The sequence below is a fragment of the Petaurus breviceps genome, unplaced genomic scaffold (genome assembly GCF_028583685.1).
Source record: "Petaurus breviceps papuanus isolate PSGF00001 unplaced genomic scaffold, PetGlider_PUasm1.0 90730, whole genome shotgun sequence".
Taxonomy (NCBI): domain Eukaryota; kingdom Metazoa; phylum Chordata; class Mammalia; order Diprotodontia; family Petauridae; genus Petaurus; species Petaurus breviceps.
The window spans coordinates 3,292,763-3,313,497 of NW_027187324.1; the positions used below are offsets into that span (position 1 = coordinate 3,292,763).

Sequence of the window (20,735 nt, forward strand, 5' to 3'; positions counted from 1 at the left end):
TTTCCTAATCCAAAGCTAGATCTCCAAGAATTACATTGCACTACCTCTTCTTTATCAAAAAAATGGCCCTAATTAACTTTTAACCTCATTCAAAGTTGAGCTAGAAGATCAGTTGTGGTAATATGTAGCACAATTTATAAATCCTAAATAACTATATAAATGCAGGCACTCAATAACATTTTTTTAAAGGAATGTGGTGGGGGGGGCAGAGCAAAGATGGTAGAGTAAAAGCAGGAACTCACAAGAGTTCTCTCCTAAACCCTTCCAAATACCTGAAAAATTATTCTAAACAAATTCTTGAGCAGCAGCCCAAGACAACCTTGAAGATTGATAGGAAAGATTTCTTAAACCAAGATAAGAGGAGACCACAGTCCAGCACAGGCCACACCAGCATAGATCAGACCCTAGGGGATTAAAGAAAACTTCAGGGTACTGAATCACTGGCAGCTGTGGCAGTTTCCAGACTTCTCAACCCACAAATGCCAAAGACAAATTAGAAGATCAGTAAGAAAGGCATGTCAGACATGGGTGAGAGCATAATCCAGCCTTGGCCCTAGCACAGCCCCAGTCCCAGCAAACCAGGGATAGCAGCAGCAGGGTCTGCTTCTGGAGCTCTCAGCCCATATATGTTAAGAGAATCAAATAACTGGTCAGAAGGAGGATAGAGAGGTCTTTTTGCTGGCACTGAGACAGGACTGTTGCTTTGCCCATACTTGGATCTGTGTTGCAGTCCTGGGTGGCAATCCTAGGGGAAAAAAGGAGCACTGGCATAGCAGAGCTTGTGGCAGCAGTGAAGAGGTAGCACTCCTCACAGTTCTGGGGCAGAAAAGAGTGTTTTTGGTCACTCAGACCAGAGCACAGGCCAGAAAAGGAGTAAACAACCCTTCTTAGATCCATACCACCTTTGAAAAACTGAAAACATACAGGTCCTTAGAAGTATTTCTGAAAACAATTGCACAAAACCTATGAATCTTGGGACAACATGCTCTCCACACTGGAAGCAGAGCCCTACCTCAACAAAGTACTATAAAGTCAAGAAATAGTCTGGAAAAAAATGAGCAAATAATGAGGAAAAAACTAAACTCAGATTGTATAATCTTAATTTGGTGACAAGATCAAAACATACACTCAGATGACATAAAAGTCAAATATCCTACATCCAAAACTGCCAAGAAAAATATGAATTGGTTTCAGGCTATGGGAGATCTCAAAAAAGACTTTGAAAATCAAGTAATAGAAGTAGAAGAAATATTGAGAAGAGAAGTGAGAGGGATGCAAGAAAATCATGAATAATGAATCAACAGCTTGCTAATGGAGACTGAAAAAATACTGAAGAAAAAAAATACCTTAAAAATAGACTAGACCAAATGGCAAAAGAGGTCAAAATAGCCAATGAAGAAAAGAATGCCTTGAAAAGCAGCATTGACCAAATGATAAAGGAAGTCCAAAAGTTTACTGCAGAAAATAATTCCTTAAAAATTAGAATGGAGCAAATAGAAGCTAATAATTCTATGAGAAATCAGGAAATTATAAAACAAAACAAAATAAAGTTTAAAAAATAGAAGTCAATATGAAATATCTCATTGGAAAAACAATTGACCTGGAAAATAGATCCAGGAGAAATAATTTAAAATCAATAAGACTACCCAAAGGTCATGATAAAAAAAAAGAACCTAGACATCATCTTCCAAGAAATTGTCGAGAAAAACTGCCCTGATGTTTTAGAGGCAAAATAGAAATTGGAAGAACCCTCATATCACCTTCTGAAGGAGATCAAAAAATGAAAACTCCAAGGAATATTAAAGCCAAATTCAAGAGTTCCCAGATCATGGAAAAATATTGCCAGCAGCCAGCAAGAAACAATTCAAGTATTAGTGGACCACAATCAAGACAAAACCAGCTTTAGCAGCTTCTACGTTAAGGGATCGGAGGGCATGGTATATGATATTCCAGAGGTCAAAGGAGCTAGGATCAAAACCAAGAATCACTTACTAAGCAACACTGAATGTAATCAATGAGGAGAAACAACTGATATTCAATTATGAAGAGGAATTTAATGCTTTCTTAAGAAAAAAAAAAACAGACCTAAAGAGAAAATTTGACTTTCTAATACAAGACTCAAGAGAGGCATGTAAAGATGAACATGAAAGAGAAATAATAAAGGACTTAGCAAAGTTGAACTGTTTACATTACTACATGGAACGATATTTGCAACTCATGAGATATTTTTTTCATTATTAGGACAGTTAGAGGGAGTGTATATATATATATATATATATATATATATATATACACACACATATATATATATATAGACGTGTATATATAGTATATACAGGGTGAGTTGAATATGAGGGGGTGATATCTGAAAAAATGAAATTAAGGGGGGATAGAGGAATGTACTGGAGAAGGAGAAAGGGAGAGGTAGAATGGGGTAAATTATTTCACATAAAAGAGGCAAGATAAAGCTTTTAAAATAGAGGGGAAGAGGAGGAAGGTAAGGGGGAATGAATGAACCTTACTCTCATTGGATTTGGCTTAATGTTGAATAACATACACACTCAATTGTGTATGGAAATCTATCTTGCCCTACAGGAAAGTAGGGGGAAAGGTGCTAAGAGGAGTGGGTGGATGGGGGAGGGGGTAATTAGAAGCAAACACATTTAAGGAGGGACAGGGTGAAAGGAAACAATATAACTATATGGAATTAATTTACATATACATCTGTAAAATGTATATCAAAACACTTGCCTTCTCAAGGAGGGTGGGTAGGGAGAAAGGAAGGATGAGAATTTGGAACTCAAAGTTTTAAAAACAAATATTAAAAAAAATGTTTTTACATGCAACTTAGAAATAAGATACATGGGCCATGGAGTATAGAAATCTATCTTATCCTACAGGAAAATAGAAGGAGAACAGGACAAGAGAATGGGAGGGAGTGTTAGAAGGGAAGGTGAAATGGGGGAAGGGGTAACTGTAAGGGTTACGGGATTTAAAGATCTTCCAAGCCTCATTAGACTTGCTGACATAGCAGGAAGGGGTGGGGCAGGTGGAAACGGAAGCCAAGCTAGAGTTCCTGAGGTGACTGGCAGTGGCAGTGGCAGCGGCAGCAGCGGTGGTAGCAGCCAAGGTGGAGGTGGAGGCGCGAACGCCTTTTTGAGCCAGCCAGAATTTCTGCTAAGGACTCCTTCTGAGGACTGCCAGGGGCCAGAGCTGCTAGGAAAATGCTTCCTGGACACTGAGTAGTTGCTGTGAGTGGGGAGAGGATTTTTTGCATAAGGTAGCCTGTTCTGTTTTAAAGGCTTGAGAATGTGGGTGCTTTCTACTTTATCTACCTGTGCCAATTTCATAACTACTATGATGGCTTTGACTTTCTGGTTTGGGGATTCAGTCATTTGGTATTTTAATAAATGTTCTAGCTTTATCCCCCATATAGAGAGCCTGGTATATTTTGTGATTAATAACCACATCAACATATTTATAATTGCTGTAGTCATTGTGAATATTGCATTGCTGATACAGTAAACAGAAGCAAAACGCTTTTGGGGAGGGACATAGTGAAAGGGTGAGAATAGAATAAACAGGAATAGGGAAAATAGGAAGGAGGGAAATACATTTAGAAATAGTAACCAGAAAAAATTGAAGCAAGCTTCTCTGATAAAGGTCTCATTTCTCTAACATATAGAGAACTGTGTCAAATTTGTAAAATGAACCACTCTCCAATTGATAAATGATTAGAAGATATAATCAGTTTTCAGATGAAGAAATTAGAACTATTGTCATATGAAAAATAAATTCTAACTCACTATTGATTGGAGAAATGCAAGTCAAACAATTCTGAGGTACTACATCATACCTGTTAGATTGGATAATAGGACAGAAAAAAAGTAAATGACAAATGTTGAATGGAGATGTGGGGAAAAAATCAGACATTAGTGTTCTGTTGTCTGAGTTGTGAATTGATTAAACCATTCTATAAAGCAATTTGGAACTGTGCCCAAAGTGCTATAAAACCATGCATATCTTTTGATATAACAATACCACTACTAGGTCTATATCCCAAAAGAGACAAAAAACAAAAAAGAAAAGGACCTATATATAAAAATATTTATAGAAGATATTTTCTGGTGCTAAAGAACTGGAAACTGAGGGGATGCACATTAACTGAGGAATGGTTGAATAAGTTGTGGTATGTAATTGTGATGGAATATTATTGTACTATAAGAAATGATGAGTAGGATGCTCTCAGAAAAAGCCTAGAAAAACACTCTACCAATCTTTTTTCTTTTTACAACAAATATGGTCTCAATGACCCTGAACCAAGGAAGAATAAACAAAAGACTGCAGACTAATCTCTTTAATTAATCTTTTAAAAAGTTATATTGTCAGACTACAGAAATTTATCCAAGAAATCATCCTTATGATCAAATTAGTTTATACCATGGATTCAAGGATAGTTTACCATTAAGAAAATAACTGATACATATTTATACATTACAAACAAACTAAAAAAACATTCAAATTGCAATGTTTTCTTTAAAATAAAAAAATAAATCTTATGCAATGGGAATACACTAAAAACTTTTACAATAAATACAAAAGTAAATCAAAGATGTACACTATCCATACTACTATTGGCTATATCAGTAGAAAAGCTTGCAATTAGTCAAATAAAATAGAAATCAAGGGCATAAAAACACATAAAAAAGAGATATATGTAAAGTCAACCATGAACAGCTTTCCAAAGGACTACTGCTGTTCACAGCATTCAAGGTTCTGATTACATAGTATTGTAATTTATCTCAATTTATTCAGTAACAAACTAAGACAAAACATTCAAAGAAAATCAAGGTACAGCATTCACAATGTTACAGCTTATTACTAAAATAGCTACATAGTTTTAAGGAAAGTGCATTCATTTACTCAATCATAATGTCTTTAATTCAATCACAAAGGGCAAAGTCAAAGTCCTCCATCTATGGAGTGCAATTAAGTTACAATATCATTAGTCGGTATTCATTACTCTCTTAAGGAGTAGTGGAAAGTACAAAGGCCATCCACCCCTAGCTCACAAGTAAGTTGCAATTTCATCAGTCACTACTCATTACTCTCTTAAGGGGTAGTGGAAAGAACAATTTCCATCCACCCCTAAGTCACAAGTACCGTGTTTCCCCGATAATAAGACACTGTCTTATTATTTTTTTGGACAGAAAAACACCAGAGGGCTTATTTTCAGGGGAGGGCTTATTTTAATGAACATTGACAGCAATTTTAATAAACAGGTAAATGTGAACAAAAAATGTACCTTTATTCAATAATGAATTCAATAAAGAACAGTATGACGTGCTCACTGCTGCAGCTCTGCTGGATGCAGCTCGGAGCGCGGCGTGCGTTTCACAGGTGGGGGGGGCAGTACATACAGAGGGTACCGTAATGTAGTGTGTAGCGCAGGGGATCACCTTCACTACAGTAGCAATCTCAATAGGGCTAATTTTCGGGGGAGGGCTTATTTTAGAGGAATCTTACACAGTAAGGGGAGGGCTTATTTTCGGGATAGGTCTTATTATCGGGGAAACACGGTAAGTTGCAATTTCATCAGTCACAGTGACTCAGTACCCTCTCCAAGGAGAGGTCGTTTCATTTTGACTCAAGGCAGGCTCTCAGCTTCCATGGTTCCTCTTCCATGATCCCAGCTATTGCCTGAATGTTACAAACTGCCACCTGAATTTAAAGGCAGACAGCTCCCAATTCTTTGTCCAGATCCCCATGCAGTTCCTGTTCCATATTGAAGCTCACAGTATCTAGTCCACCTCAAGTCCTTATTCAAATACCAGGAAACTAAATTCCAGAACCAGAAACTCAGTCATTACAGTAACCACGAAGTTGGTACACATGGTTAATACAGTGAATACGCTCATTCCCAAATTTTCACAACAGAAAAGTTTCCCTTAAGCAGGGATTCTCCTCTCTCACTCACAGTAGCTCTGTGGGGCCCTTGGATGTTTATCAGCTCCAGCTGGTTCTCAGAATCTCTCAGCAGAAGTTTTGGCTGGTTCTCAGAAGAAGTTCCACCACCATAAGCTCCATTCTCAAAATCACTTTCTCCAAGGAGTTCTGACTTGTTCTCAGAAGAAATTCTGCCACCACAAGTTCTGTTCTCAAAATCAAAATCACTTTCTCCAGCCTAGGCCTCTCCTCCTTAGCATCCATGTGGCTTACTCCAAGAAGTTGTTTCTCAGTTCTCATTTCTCTTCTCAGTTCTTCTCAATCCTCAGTTCAGTCCTCAGTCCAGCAGTAGCAGCCCAGGCTCCAGGTGTTTGCTGAGAGAAATTCTGACTCTCTAGCTTGGGTTTTTCCTTATATAAGGTATTAACTTCTCTCTGTTCCAGCCCCTTCCTGTTACATCAGAAACAGGGGTTCATACCTTCTGTTTCTTAACAGAGGTTTGACATAATTAAGTTGAAACTAAGTTCTAAGTACCTGTTAGCTTGCCAATACAAGGGGATCTTCAAATTCCATTACTATTTCAATAAACAAAACTATTACTATTTGCTGAGCATAAGGAATCAGCAAAGAAAGTGGGAAAACTAATAATCAGAATGATTTCTAACAAATATAAATTAATAAACATAAATATTTAAGTAAATAAATTCATTTAAACAAATAATAAAAACTACAAAATAAATGTACACACTGATAACAAAATCCAGAAGAAAATGATAGAAAGGAAAATCCCTAAAATGTTTAAAATATCTGAGATTTCATCTACCAAGAGAGCCCCAACAATATTTTTTATGAGATAAACGACAAAGAAATGGAGAAAAATAAATGTTTATGGTTGGGCTGTACCAATGTTATAAAGTGGTAATATTACCAAATTCATTTTCCAGAATTGGAGATATAACAATTAAATTATTATATAGCTCAAAGGAAAATAATAGAATGTATCTGGAGTAATAAAGAGACAAGAAATTCAAGGGACATAATGGGAGTAGGCAATAATGAACGTGGCTTTGGAGTACCAGGTTTCAAACTACTAAAAAGTAGCAAACATTTAGATAATTTCAGAGTAGTCAAAGGGCCACTAGTAAGTGATTCAGTAGAAATAATGCTGCATATGGAGTCAGGAAGAGCTGAGTTCAAATCCAGCCTCACGAACTCACTAGTTGTGTGACTATGGTAAAGACACTCATCCCTGTTTGCCTCAGTTTCCTCAACTGTAAAAGGACTTGATGAAGGAAATGGCAGACCACTCCAGTAACTTTGACAAGAAAAACACATACAACTGAAATGACTGAACAATGAGTCAATTTTTAAAATTTTATTAATGTAAAAAATTAGGTAAAGGTGGCCTAGAATTAATAGCACATATTACTCTAATCTTTGGTAAATCCAACTGGCCTTACACAAGGCAAGTAAGCCCTCCATATGTACTTTTAAATTTCTGGGTAAACTGGAAAATACTCTGACAAATTGTATTTAGATAAGTAAGTTCCAAATGGATTAAAGATGCAAATATAAAATTTTATATTATAAATGTATTTGGAACAAAATGGAACAAGATTGTTCATAACTATGGCAAAGGAGAAAATTTTTACTTAAGCAAGGCATATAAAGAAAAGATAAAGATATAAAAAGAAATATAGAAACAATTTTTGATTGCATAAATTTCTAAAGCTCCTGAAGGCATCATATGAATGCAGTTCAATTAATCTAGAGAAAAAATCATTACCATAATAAAATTACAGAAACTTTCTAAATAAAATCACAAAGATTTTTCATATATATATATATATGTGTGTATATATATATGTATGTATATATATATGTTCTGCAATACTTTGAAACACTTTTCATAAAGATATTCCAGGTTCCATATTTTTCTTTTGTTAAGAAAGGGAGAATCAAGGTGATGGTGATAATGAAAATGGGTATGATCAATGATGATTTGGCAGGTAGAATGCAAGTCAATTTAATTTACTGTTATAAAAAATTGTAGTTGTACACTATGAAACATAATAATCTAGTTGGTAGAGTCATATTTTAATAATGTATTGTAAAGATTCTGTAATATTTCTTCTGTTGTGTGAAGAATGTCTATCTTAAGGTTTTTTGATGGAGAGATCTTTTTTTAGATAACATTTTTTTTCAGGGTTTATTTGATTTTTTTGAAATATAGTTCCTTTGAACACCAGATAATAAGTATTTATCATTATAAAAAATGAACCACTCTTTTCAATGTCTATGGTTCTGGCTCAGATATAAAGAAATTATTGTCAAGGTTAATTATCCTGTTCAAAATCAATTCCTTCCAGAAGATATTCCAAAATGTTTTAGAAGTACCAATTCATTCGCCAGAATTGTGTTATATGCAAAAGAAACTGGGAGATCAAAGAAAACAGAGATCTCAACCTCCTGAAATTTGACAGAAACATAAACATTTCAGGAGGTAAACTCTTTAAATGATACATTTTGAAATAAACTTGAAAGTCCCTGGAGGAAAATAATTCCAGATAGCTTAAGACTTATTATTTGATAAAATGCCACAGGAATGCTAAAAGCAAACTGAATATGAATCTAATCATTTCGCTTCGCTGTCAAAAAAGTATGATGATATTTAATATTTTTCTTTTATCCTTATCATATCTAGAACAAGCAGGGTCCCTGTAACTTTACTTCTAGTTGGCAATTTTAGCGGTCATTAGGAATTCCAAAAGAAACTTGGAAAGTTTAGACATGCCAACAGAAACTCTCCAGATGTTCCTCCACCCCTCCACAGAAACACGGCTGTTCTTGTTTTAAGTATTTTCTTACCTTTGAAGTCAGGAAATTTAGAGTGCAGAAAGCATCATACTCAGTTTCCCAGAATCCTTCCAAAAAAGAGTAGTGGCCTTGTCTTTGGGTGTACTTCCACCCCATAGTAGGTTATATCTCATCCTGCACCAGGAGCAAGACTTCTATCATTGCTGAAACCTTTCAGTTTCTGGGAGCATCCCTCCTTTGCAGCCACATGCTGATTGATCCATCCCATACCTTGCCAGTTACAGCTTTTATGTGCACACCCTTTATTTTTTACTATTTTTTTTTTTACATGATTCAGGATGTGTTTATTAGGGAGGAGATGTCAGTGCTCTCTCAGAGGTGAGTGGGAGTTTTGAGGGGAAAAGGAGAAGAGGCTGGAGACCCCTTCAGCTGGCATGCTTCTTGGCTACAATGAGGACAGAAGAAGGCACAAATCCCAGCTCCTGCAGAGGTCTCTCCATATCTGCTTCAGAAAAGGCCAGCCAGAGGAAGCCACTGAGCAGATTACAGGGTCCTTCCCACACCCTAGTTCCTCCCCTCGGTGTCACTGTGGCAAGCTGCTCTCTGGCCTTGAATGTCTGCAGCAGGGATGTCCCAGCAGGCAGCTGAACCCGGATGTGACACTGATCGTGCTCTCCCTTGGTGGGAGGCTCCTGATTGGGAGAAGAAGGAAGAGGGCCTGTCTCGGTTGCAGGGGAGGTGATCTGTGATCCAGTGCCACCAAACTTCTGGGCTTACTCTACTTTATCCCTCAAAACTCTTCTCCCGTACCTGCTGTCTGGCTGCCCTCTCTTCCACCTTCTCCCTCTTGTGCTCCTCGTCTGCCTGTCTACTCAGCCTCTACTGCTCCGCGGCCTCTTGCTGTTCTCTTTCTCCTCTTGGTCTGTTCCGGCATCTCCTCTTCGTTCAGAGATGGCTTCTCTTCCACCCTCGCTGACCCAGGCCCTTAACTGCTGCCTCCCCCATAGTACAGGGGCTCATTCGCTAAGGAGTGTTGGGGATGGCGGTGGGTGGGGGGAGCTGGGGGCTCGTCCACATCAGCGTCATCTTCGTGTTCCATCAAATAATCCACGGTAGCCTCGATCCTCTGGTTCCCTGTGAGGTCCAGAGCCTTCTCTTAGCCCCCCCCCCCCACACCCTCACCCCGCCACCACCGTGGGAAGCCCATCTCATTGAGACTCTGCAGAGTCATCCATTCCCCCGCAGTGCCACCTTTGCCTCCCCTGATACCCAGATTTGAATATTCCAGATGCGCTGGGCGCTTGTGGATGGTGGCTTGGGGACAGAGCTGAGTGTGGTTGAGGGGTGAGTGTGAAGGTAGGGGCAGCCTTCCTCATTTATGTAGTTATAATTCATAAGCCTGCAACTACTTCCATTTCTTCTTTTCACACGCACACACAACTAGCACAAAAGAGACTTCCCTCAAAATGGCTGATCAGAAGGCAAACCATCTTTAGATTCTTTAGAAAATAATCTTTATGTCACTTCCAGGGGACAGAGCCAAGATGGCAGAATAGAAGAAGCAGCTGAACTCTCTTAGCATTACCCTCCAAAGAACTTTAAAATGTCAGCTCAAATAAAATTCCGGAGGAGCAGTCAACAAGTTTTGCATAAGAAAATTTTCCAGCCTAGCACAATTTCAGGAGTTTGAAGAAGTCTGTGATAGTGGGTGAGTTTATATGGCAATTATACCAGGGTGATGCTTGGAGGCCACAAAAGCAGCAGTAGCGACTCTGTGAGTAAAGCAGGGTCATTAAGGGAATAAGACACCTGGTCAGAAATGGACTGCATGGGTTCACTGTTCTAGCACTGGGTATAGGACAGAGCACTGTCTGGCAACTCTACTACCTATACTCACTTCAGATTCATAGCTCCAAGAGAGACAGGATCATTTATAGTCAAGAGGGAGAAGGACCATGAGCAGCAGCATCACTTTCATCAGGAGCAACGTACTGCAAGGAAGCAGTGACCACACCTCTCCCCAGATTGCACCACCTTAGAAGCACTGAAAACTTCCAAACCCCAAGAACCACCTCTGAAAACAACAGGGTGAAAAAGCCTAAAGCTATGGACCTTACTGCCTCCCACCAAGTCATCCTGGGAAACGAGCTCAACTCTAACATAAAGTTCAAATCCAAAAATTGTACTGGAAAAATGAGTGAACAACAACAACAAAAATAATGTAACCATAAATAGCTACTATGGTGACAGAGAAAATTAAGACATGAACTCAGAAGAAGATAGTAATGTCAAAACAGCTACAAACAAAGCCTAGAAAAGAAAAAAATGTAAATTTGCCATAAAGCCAATAAGAATTCCTAGAAGAGCTTTAAAAAAGTGATTACCAAAATCAAATAAGAGTTATAGAGGAAAAATAAGGGAAAAATGGAAGCAATTCAAAAACATTGTGAAAATACAATTGATACAATTGATAGGGCTGCTAGTGAATAGAGTACTGGCCCTGGAGTCAGGAGGACTGGAGAACACTGGCCTCAGATACTTAACACTTGCTACCTGTGTGACCTTGGCCAAGTCACTTAAGCCCAATTGTCCTGCCTTCCCCGCCTCCAGAAAGAAAGAAAGAGAAAGAAAGAAAGAGAAACAAAGAAAATGCAATTGACAACTTGGTTAAAGTGGTAAAAAAAAAAACCTCAAAATAACACTTTAAAAAGCAGAATTGGAAAAAAGAGGTACAAAAGTTCACTGAAAAAAATAATTCCTTAAAAATCAAAATTGGGCAAGTGGAAGCTAATGCCTCCATGAAACATCAATAGTCAATAAAACATAATCAAAAGAAGAAAATATAGAATGAAATGTGAAATATCTTACTTAAAAAAAATTACTGATCTGGGAAAGAGATCAAGGAGTAAGACTTTTTAGACTACCTGAAATTCATGATCAAAGAGAGTTCCTTTACATCACATTTCAAGAAATTATAAAGGAAAAATATACCAATGGCAAAATAGAATTTAAAATACCCACTTCCTGTAAGTCATCCCCAAATAAAAATTCTCAGGAATATTATGAATGAATTCCAGTGCTTCCAGGTCAAAGAGAAAATACTACAACCAGCCAGAAATAAGCCATTCAAATATCATGGAGCCAAAGTCAAGATAAAAGAAGATTTGGAAGCCAACATTTAAAAGATAGGAGAGCTTGGAATATCACCCAAAAAGGAACTATCACCCAAAATAACTTCCCTAATAAAACTGAGTATAACCCCTTAGGAGAAGATATTTGATGATATAGAAGACTAACGGTCATTCCTGATTTAAAAACAACTAAGCAGAGATGAATAGAAAATTTGACTTTCAGATATAAGACAATAGAAGAGTAAAAAGAGAAATATAAGACAGAAATAGTAAGAAACTCAACAAGGAAAAACTGTTTAAATTACTATATGGAAAGATAATCTATGTAACTGCTAATAACTATCATTATTAGGGCAGTTAGAAGGCTACATAGAAAAAAAAGGAACTATCTCCAAAAAAATAAATATGGAAGGATAAGAAAGGAGAGTGCCCTGGGAAAAGGGAAAATGAAGAGGAAGAATGAGGAAAATTATCTAACAAAAAAAAAAACAACGCAAGTAAGAGGTTTCACAATTGAAGGGAAACATTTTGGGGGAAGAGAAGGCATAGCTTAACCTTCAGCCATATATCAACTGATTCAAAGAGAGAAGACTATATAAAGACAACCAATAGGTCATCAAAATGTATTGTACCCAACAGAGAAGTATTAGGGAAAGGGGACAAGTGAAAGGGGAGGGGTATTTTTTCCTATTTTTTTTATAAGGTAGATTAAGAGAGGCAGTCGTAAAAAGCAAAATATATGTTTGAGGAAAGAAAAGAGTAAAAAGTGAGAGAAAAGGAAAAAAAAAACAAAATAGGATAAATAGTATGGAAGGAAATCCAGAGTTAGTAATCATAATTATGAATGTAAATGGAATGAATTCACCCAAAAAATAGAAGTGGGTAGCAGAGTGGGTTAATAATCAGAATCTAGCAACATGATTTTTACAAGGAACACATGAATCAGAGAGACAAACATAGAGTTAAAATAAGTAATTGGTGCAGAGTCTACTATGCTTCTGCTAGTATTGTAAATGAAGAAATAGGAAAAATAGGAATAATAAACTAAGACTACAGGAAAGCAAAAATAGACCAAAAGAAATTAACAGTGAAAGTATATCTTGCTAAAAATGTACAAAAGAAAATGAAGTAATATCAATGCGAAATATATATGCACCATATGGTATATCATGTAAATTCTTAAAGGAAATATTAAATTAATTACCAGAGGGAGTAAGACAGTAAAATTATACTAGTTGGAGACTTCAACTTTCCCCTCTCAGAGCTAGAAAAATCTACTGTAAAATACAAAAGAACAAAGTTATGGAGATAAATAGAATTTTTAAATGCTAGATATGATAGACTTTTGAAGAAAATTGAAAGGGAATAGAAAGCAGCAATCATTTTTTAAACCGTATGTTCCCTTCATAAAAATTAATTATGTCTTACACCATAAAAACTTAAACTCCCTTTTCAGACCGTAGTGCAATAAAAATTATATTCAATAAAAGTCTGTGGAAGCACAGATAAAAATTAACTAAAAATTAAATAATCTAATCATAAAGAATGAGTGGATCAAAAAGCAAACTATAGAAACAATGAATAACTTCATTAAAGAGAACGAAACAATGAGACAATATATCAAAATTTGTAGAATGTGGCCAAAGCAGTATGTAGAAGAAGATGTATATCTCTAAATATGCACATCAATCACAGAGAGAAAGAAAAGATGAATGAATTGGACATGGAAGTAGATGTAACTAGAAAAAGAACAATCTAAAAGTCCCCACTTAAATACCAAATTGGAAATCTTGAAAAACAAAGGACAGAGGAACAAAATTTAAAGTAAAAGGATCATGGAACTAATAAAACTAAGGGCTAGTTTTTGTTAAAATAAAACAAACCAGTGAGTGATTTGATTAGAAGAAAAGAGATGGAAACCAAATTATCAGCATTGCAAATGAAACAGATGAATGCACCATCAATGAAGAAGAAATCTAACAATTATTAGTAGTTTGCCCAAATATATACCAAGAAAACTGACAATCTAAGTAAAAATGGATGCATATTTACAAATATATAAATTATTCAAATTAACAGAAGAGGAAATATAATATGCAAATATACCTTATTAAGAGAAATTGAACAAACCATAAATGAACTACTTAATGAAAAATCACCATGACCAGATGGATTTATAAGTGAATTATACGAAACATTTAAGAAATAATTAATCCCAGCGCTATATAAAGTCTTTGTGGAAAAAAGAAAAAGGAATCCTACCAAATTCCTTTCATGACACAAATATGATTTTTAAAACTAAGTCAAAGAGAGCTAAAATAAACTATACACCAATTTTCTTAATGACTATTAATGAAAGATTTAAATAAATTACTAACAAGGAGATTACAGCAACATGTCACAAAGATCATACACTATGACCAGATAGAATTCATACTAGGAATGCAGGGCTGGTAGAATATTAGGAAAACTATCAGCATAATTGACTAAATTAATAACAAAAACAACAAAAAAATGATAATCTCAATAGATGCAGAAAAACTCTTTACAAAATACAACACCTATTTCTATTAAAAACAGTAGATCGCCTAGAAATCAATGGAGTCTTAATTAAAATGATAAGCAGTATCTATCTAAAACCAAAAGTATGCATCATATGCAAGGGGAATAAACTTGAACCCTTCCCAATAAAATCTAGAGTGAAGCAAGAATTTCCACTGTCACCACTATCATTCAATATTGTATTAGAAATGCTAGCTATAGCAATATAAAATAAGATGAGAAAAACCAATTGAAGGAATAAAAATAGGAGGAAACAAAACTATCCCTCTTTGCTGATGACAGCATGCTATACTTAGGGAATCCTAGAGAGTCAGCTAAAAACTTTAGTTGAAACAAATGAGAACTTCAAAAAAGTTGCAGGATATAAAATAAACCCATATAAATTGTGAGCAAAATCCAGCAGGGAGAGATAGAAATAAAAAGTTCTATTTAAAATAACTGCAGATGATATAAAATATTTGGGAATATACCTGCCAGGAAAATTCTGAGGTCTATATGAACACAATTATAAAACATTTTTTTGCACAAAGATGACAGATCTATGTTCTATTTATATAGCATAATACATCATTTGTATATATTTATTTATATAGTGTAATACAATCCAACCACTAAAATTATTTTGTAGAGCTAGAAAAAGTAATAACAAAATTCATCTAGAAAACAAAAAGGTTGAGAATATCAAGGGAATTAATGAAAAAAAAATTGAGGGAAAGTGGCCTAGCAGTACCAGACTTCAAATGATATTACAAAGTGGTAAACATTAAAGTAATCTGGAACTGGGTAAGAAAAAAATGATAGCTTACTGTAGTAAATTAAGTATGGGACAGCTAGATGGCACAGTGAATAGAGCTCTGGCCCTGGAGTCAGGAGGAGCTGAGTTAAAATCCAGCCTCAGACACTTTACACACTTCCTAGCTGTGTGACCTTGGGCAAGTCACTTAACCCCAATTGCCTGGCCTTATCCCCTCCAAAATAAAAAAGAAGAAAGATTTTCTCAGTGAATAGAGCACAAGCCCTGGAATCAGGAGGACCTGAGTTCAAATCTGGCCTCAGAAACTTAACACACACACACACACAAAACAGCCATGTGACCTTGGGCAAGTCACTTAACCCCAATTGCCCTCCAAAAAGCAAAAAATTAAAACAAATAAAAATGAATAAATTAAGCACACAATACACAGTAGTAAATGGTCAAAGTAATCTAGTATTTGATAAACCCAAAGATCCAAGTTTTAGGGTTTAGAACTCATCATTTGACAAATATTATTGGGAAAACTGGAAAACAGTTTGAAAAAAAAAACTAGGGAAATACCAACATTACCACTGCATAACAAAATAAACTCAGAATGGATAGATGGTTTAAACATAAATGTAGGGGTGGCCAGGTAGCACAGCGAGTAAGAGCACTGGCTCCAGTGTTGAGAAGACCTGGAGATCGAATCCCGGCCTCAGACACTTAGCACCCACCCAGAAACACCTGGCCGAGTAACCTTGAGCAAGTTACTTAACCCCAATTGCTTAGGGGCGGCCAGGTGGCTCAGTGAGTAAGAGCACTGGCTCCAGTGTTGGGATGACCTGGATCACATCCGGGCTCAGATACTCAGCACCACACCCAGAAATAACTGGCCGTGTAACCTTGAGCAAGTTACTTAACCCCAATTGCTTTAAAAAAATTTTTTTTAAAAACCCATAAATGTCAATTAGTGGAACCTGAAAAAGTCTACCTGTCAGCCTATAGGTAAAGTAAGGATTGATAACCAAACAAAATATAAAGAGCATCATGGAAAGTAAAATTGATCATTTTGATTACATGAAATTAAAAACAAAGTTGAATGAAACTAATATAAAACTTAAAGTAAAACAGAAAACCGGAAATATTTTCACATCAAGCTTCTCTGATAAAAGTCTCATTTTTATATATATAAAAATGAAACCAAATTTCTCTGAAAAGGAAAGAAAGATAAAGAAGGATCATTCCCCAATTGACAAATGATCAAAGGATATGAACAGGAAATTTTCAGAAAGGAATCAAAGTTATAAGTTAGCACATTAAAATGCTTTAAATCATTATTGATTAGAGAAAGGCAAATTAAAACAACTCTGAGGTACCACCTTGCACCTATCAGATCACCTAACCTGACAGAGAAAAAGGAATGATTCTGATGACGATATGGGAAAGATGGGACACTAAGGTATTGTTATTGAAAATCTAACCATTATAGAGAACAATTTAGAACAATGCCCAAAGGGCTATCAAAATGTGCATGCAGTTTTGTTTAAAATATCACTAATAATCTATATCTGAAAGATATAAGAAAAGGGGATATGACTTATTTGTATAAAAATATTTATAACAGTTCATTTTATGGTGGCAAAGAATCAGAATTGATGTGATATCCATCAGTTGGGGAATGGCTAAACAAGATGTTGTATATGAAGGTAGTGGAATACTATTGTGCCATAAGAAATGACAAACAGGTAGATTTCAGAAAAACCTGAAAAGACTTACATGAACTGATGCAAAGTCAAGTGAGCAGAACCATGAGAATACTGTACACAGTAATTGCAACATGCTGTGATGATTAACATAGCTCTTTGCAGTTGGTTGAGATTTTTTGTTGCTGTTTGCTCATTTTTCTAGCCTTCTTGACTTCAAAATTATGTTAAAAATTGAGTCCTGTTTCCCAACAGGTTTTTAACATAAATTTGAAGTCAAGAAAAACTCTAAGAAAATTGACCTCTATTCATATATGTAAGATTTAATACATGTAAAGGTGAAAGGTGATTGATTTATTCAATCAAATCACATACACACCCCTTACCGTAACTGGTAAGATTGCAGTTGTGTTACATACATTTGTGTTGTTCCCAACATTATTAAATACACTTTAATTAAATGTTTCAATTGTCATAGAAAGAATGCTAGCCAACAGACCTGAATTTTAGACTCAGCTTTATACTATGTATATGATTTAACTTCTCTGAGGCTCAGTTTCCTTATTTTTAAAATGAGATATCTGGACTACATTACTTCTAAGACTCTAGTTCTAAAATTCTCTTATTTTGTTTTTTTATGTTTAGGTTGTACATGTACATACATATACATTAGTTTATACATATGTTAAACATATTTCCACATTAGTCATGTTGTGGAAAAAGAATCAGAAAAGGGGAAAAACCACAAGAAAGGGGAAAAAACAAAATAAAAAAAGTGAAAATAGTGTCCTTCAATCTGCATTCAGAGTCCATAATACCTTTTCTGTGTGTGGACAGCATTTTCAATCATCTCTGTATCACTGAGAAGATCTTAATCTATCATAGCTGATCATTGCACAATGTTGTTGTTACTATATACGCTATTCTGGTTCTGCTCACTTTACTCAGCATAGTTCATATAAATCTTTCCAGATTTTTTTTGAAACCTTATTGTCCATCACTTCTTATAACACAGTAGTATTCCATTATATTCACATATCATAACTTGTTCAGTTATTTTCCTATTGTTGGGCATCCCTTCAATTTCCAATTCTTTTCCATCACAAAAAATATTGCTATAAATATTTTTACACAAATTGACCATTCTCCCTTTTTTATGATCTCATTGGGATACAGACCTAGTAATGGTACTGAAAAATTAAAGGGTATGCACAGTTTGATAGCCCTTTGTTCAGGGTTCCAAATTGTTCTCCAGAATGGTTGGATCAGTTCACAACTAGGCCAATAATGTAATAGTGTTCAATTTTGCCATATGTTCTCCAACATTTATCATTTTCCTTTTCTGTCTTATTAGCCAATCAGATAAGTGTGAAGTGGGAGAACAGAATTGCTTTAATTTGTATTTCTCTAACCAATAGTGATTTAGAGCATTTTGTATATGATAGTTTTATGAAAACTGCCTATTCACATCCTCTGATCATTTATCAATTGGTGAATGACTTGTATTCTTATAAATTTCATTGAGTTCTCTACTTATTTAAAAAATGAAGCCTTTATCAGAAACACTGGCTTTAAAAAAATGTTTCCCAACTTTCTGTTTTCTGTCTCATCTTGGTTGCATTGGACATGTTTGTGCAGAAACTTTTTTTTTTTGACATAATCAAAATTATCGAATTTTCATTTCAAAATGTTCTCTCTCCCTTAATTGGTCATAAATCCTTCCTTTCTTCATAGATCTGACAGGTAAACCATTCCTTGCCCTTCTATTTTGCTTACTGTATCACCCTTTATGTCTAAATCATGTTCTAATTTTGACATTATCCTCGTATAGAATATGAGATCTTGTTTTATGCCTAGATTCTGCAATACTATTTTCCAGTTTTCCCAGAAGTTTTTGGTCAAATAGTGTATTCTTATGTCAGAAGTTGAAGTCTTTGGGTTTATCAAACAGGAGATTACTATAGTCATTTGCTTCTGTATCTTGTGTACTTAACCTATTCCGCTGATCCCCCACTCTGTTTCCTAGTCAATACAAAATAGTTTTGATGATTGCCATTTAACAATATAGTTTTAGATCTGTATGACTCAGTCATCTTCCTTTGCATTTCTTCCTTAATCCCCTTGATAATCTTGACCTTTTGTCCTTCCAAACAAATGTTATTATTATTTTTCCAGGTCTATAAAATATTTTTTATAGTTTGACTGGTATGACATAGAATAAGTAAATTAGCTTAGGCAGAGTTGTCATTTTACTATATTAACTCAACCTACACATGAGTAATTAATAATAGTCCAGTTGTTTAGATCTGACTTTATTTGTATGAAAAAAAATGTTTGCTTGTTGTTGTTATTGTTTTATTGTATTTATATAGTCCCTAGGTTTTTCTTGAAAGGTAGACTCCCAAATATTTTAAATCATCTACAGTTATTTTAAATGGAATTTATATTTCTATCTCTTGCTGCTGTGCACTCTTGGTAATACATTTTTTTAAATGCTGATGATTTATGTTGATTTACTTTACATCCTACAACTTTGCTAGAGTTCTTAATTGTTTCAAGTATCTTTTAGTCAATTCTCTAGGATTCTCTAAGTATAACATCATATCATCTGCAGAATGATAGTTTTGTTTCTTCATTGTCTAGCTTAATTCTTTCAATTTATTTTTCTTCTCTTAATGCTAAAGCTGACATTTCTAGTACAACATGGAATAATAAAAGCAATGATGGTTATCCTTGTTTCACTCCTATTTTTATTGGGAATGCTTCTAGCTTATCTGCATTAAGTATAATGCTTGCTGAAGGTTCTGTATAGATACTACTTATAATTTTAATGAAAAATCCATATATTTGTATGTTCTCTAATGTTTTTAATAGGAATGGGTACTATATTTTTTCAAAAGTTTTTTCTGCTTCTATAGAGATAAACATGATCACTGGTGGATTTGTTATTGATATGGTCACTCATGATAATATTTTCACTAATATTGAACCAGTACTAAATTCCCGATATAAATCCCATCTAGGCATATTTTATTTATAAATTTTGAATTAATATTCATTAAGGAAATTGGTCTATTTTTTATTGTTTTGGCTCTTCCTGATTTAGGCGTCAGCAGCATATTTGTGTCATAAAAGGAATTTGTAGGTCTCTTCCTCCTTCCCAAACTCTGTTTTAAAAATAAAAATCCCATTGTCCATAAAACTCAGTGGAATTCTTCTAGGCCTCAGTTTCTTCATCTGAAGAATGGAGATAATTCACTGTTGCTGATCAGAAAATTCTGTTGGGCTATTATAATGCCAGTGCCATATTCACAGCACCCATGGTAGCTATGAATATGTTGGTGTAGTTGTGAATCACAAAATGTAACAGAATCTCCACATGGAAGACAGAACCAAAGCATTCATTCAAATACCAGAAAGCTGAATCCCCAAACCAGAAAGCCAAATCCATCATAGCAACCAAGAAGTTGGTACACATAACCAATGCAGCAAATACCAACATTCCCAAGCCTTCCCTTCTTCAGGCCTTCAAAACAAAACAAGTAGGGGCGGCCAGGTAGCACAGTGAGTAAGAGCACTGGCTCCAGTGTTGAGAAGACCTGGAGATCGAATCCCGGGCTCAGACACTTAGCACCCACCCAGAAACACCTGGCCGTGTAACCTTGAGCAAGTTACTTAACCCCAATTGCTTAGGGGCGGCCAGGTGGCTCAGCGAGTAAGAGCACTGGCTCCAGTGTTGGGATGACCTGGATCACATCCGGGCTCAGATACTCAGCACCACACCCAGAAATAACTGGCCATGTAACCTTGAGCAAGTTACTTAACCCCGATTGCTTTAAA

General features: G+C 35.6%; 1 pseudogene; it reads right to left on the bottom strand.

Annotated features, from left to right (window-relative positions):
* Window positions 1-9,188: 9,188 nt before the first annotated feature.
* The window catches only part of LOC138145184 (UBX domain-containing protein 1 pseudogene), a 55,354-nt pseudogene continuing 43,807 nt past the window's right edge, over window positions 9,189-20,735 (bottom strand).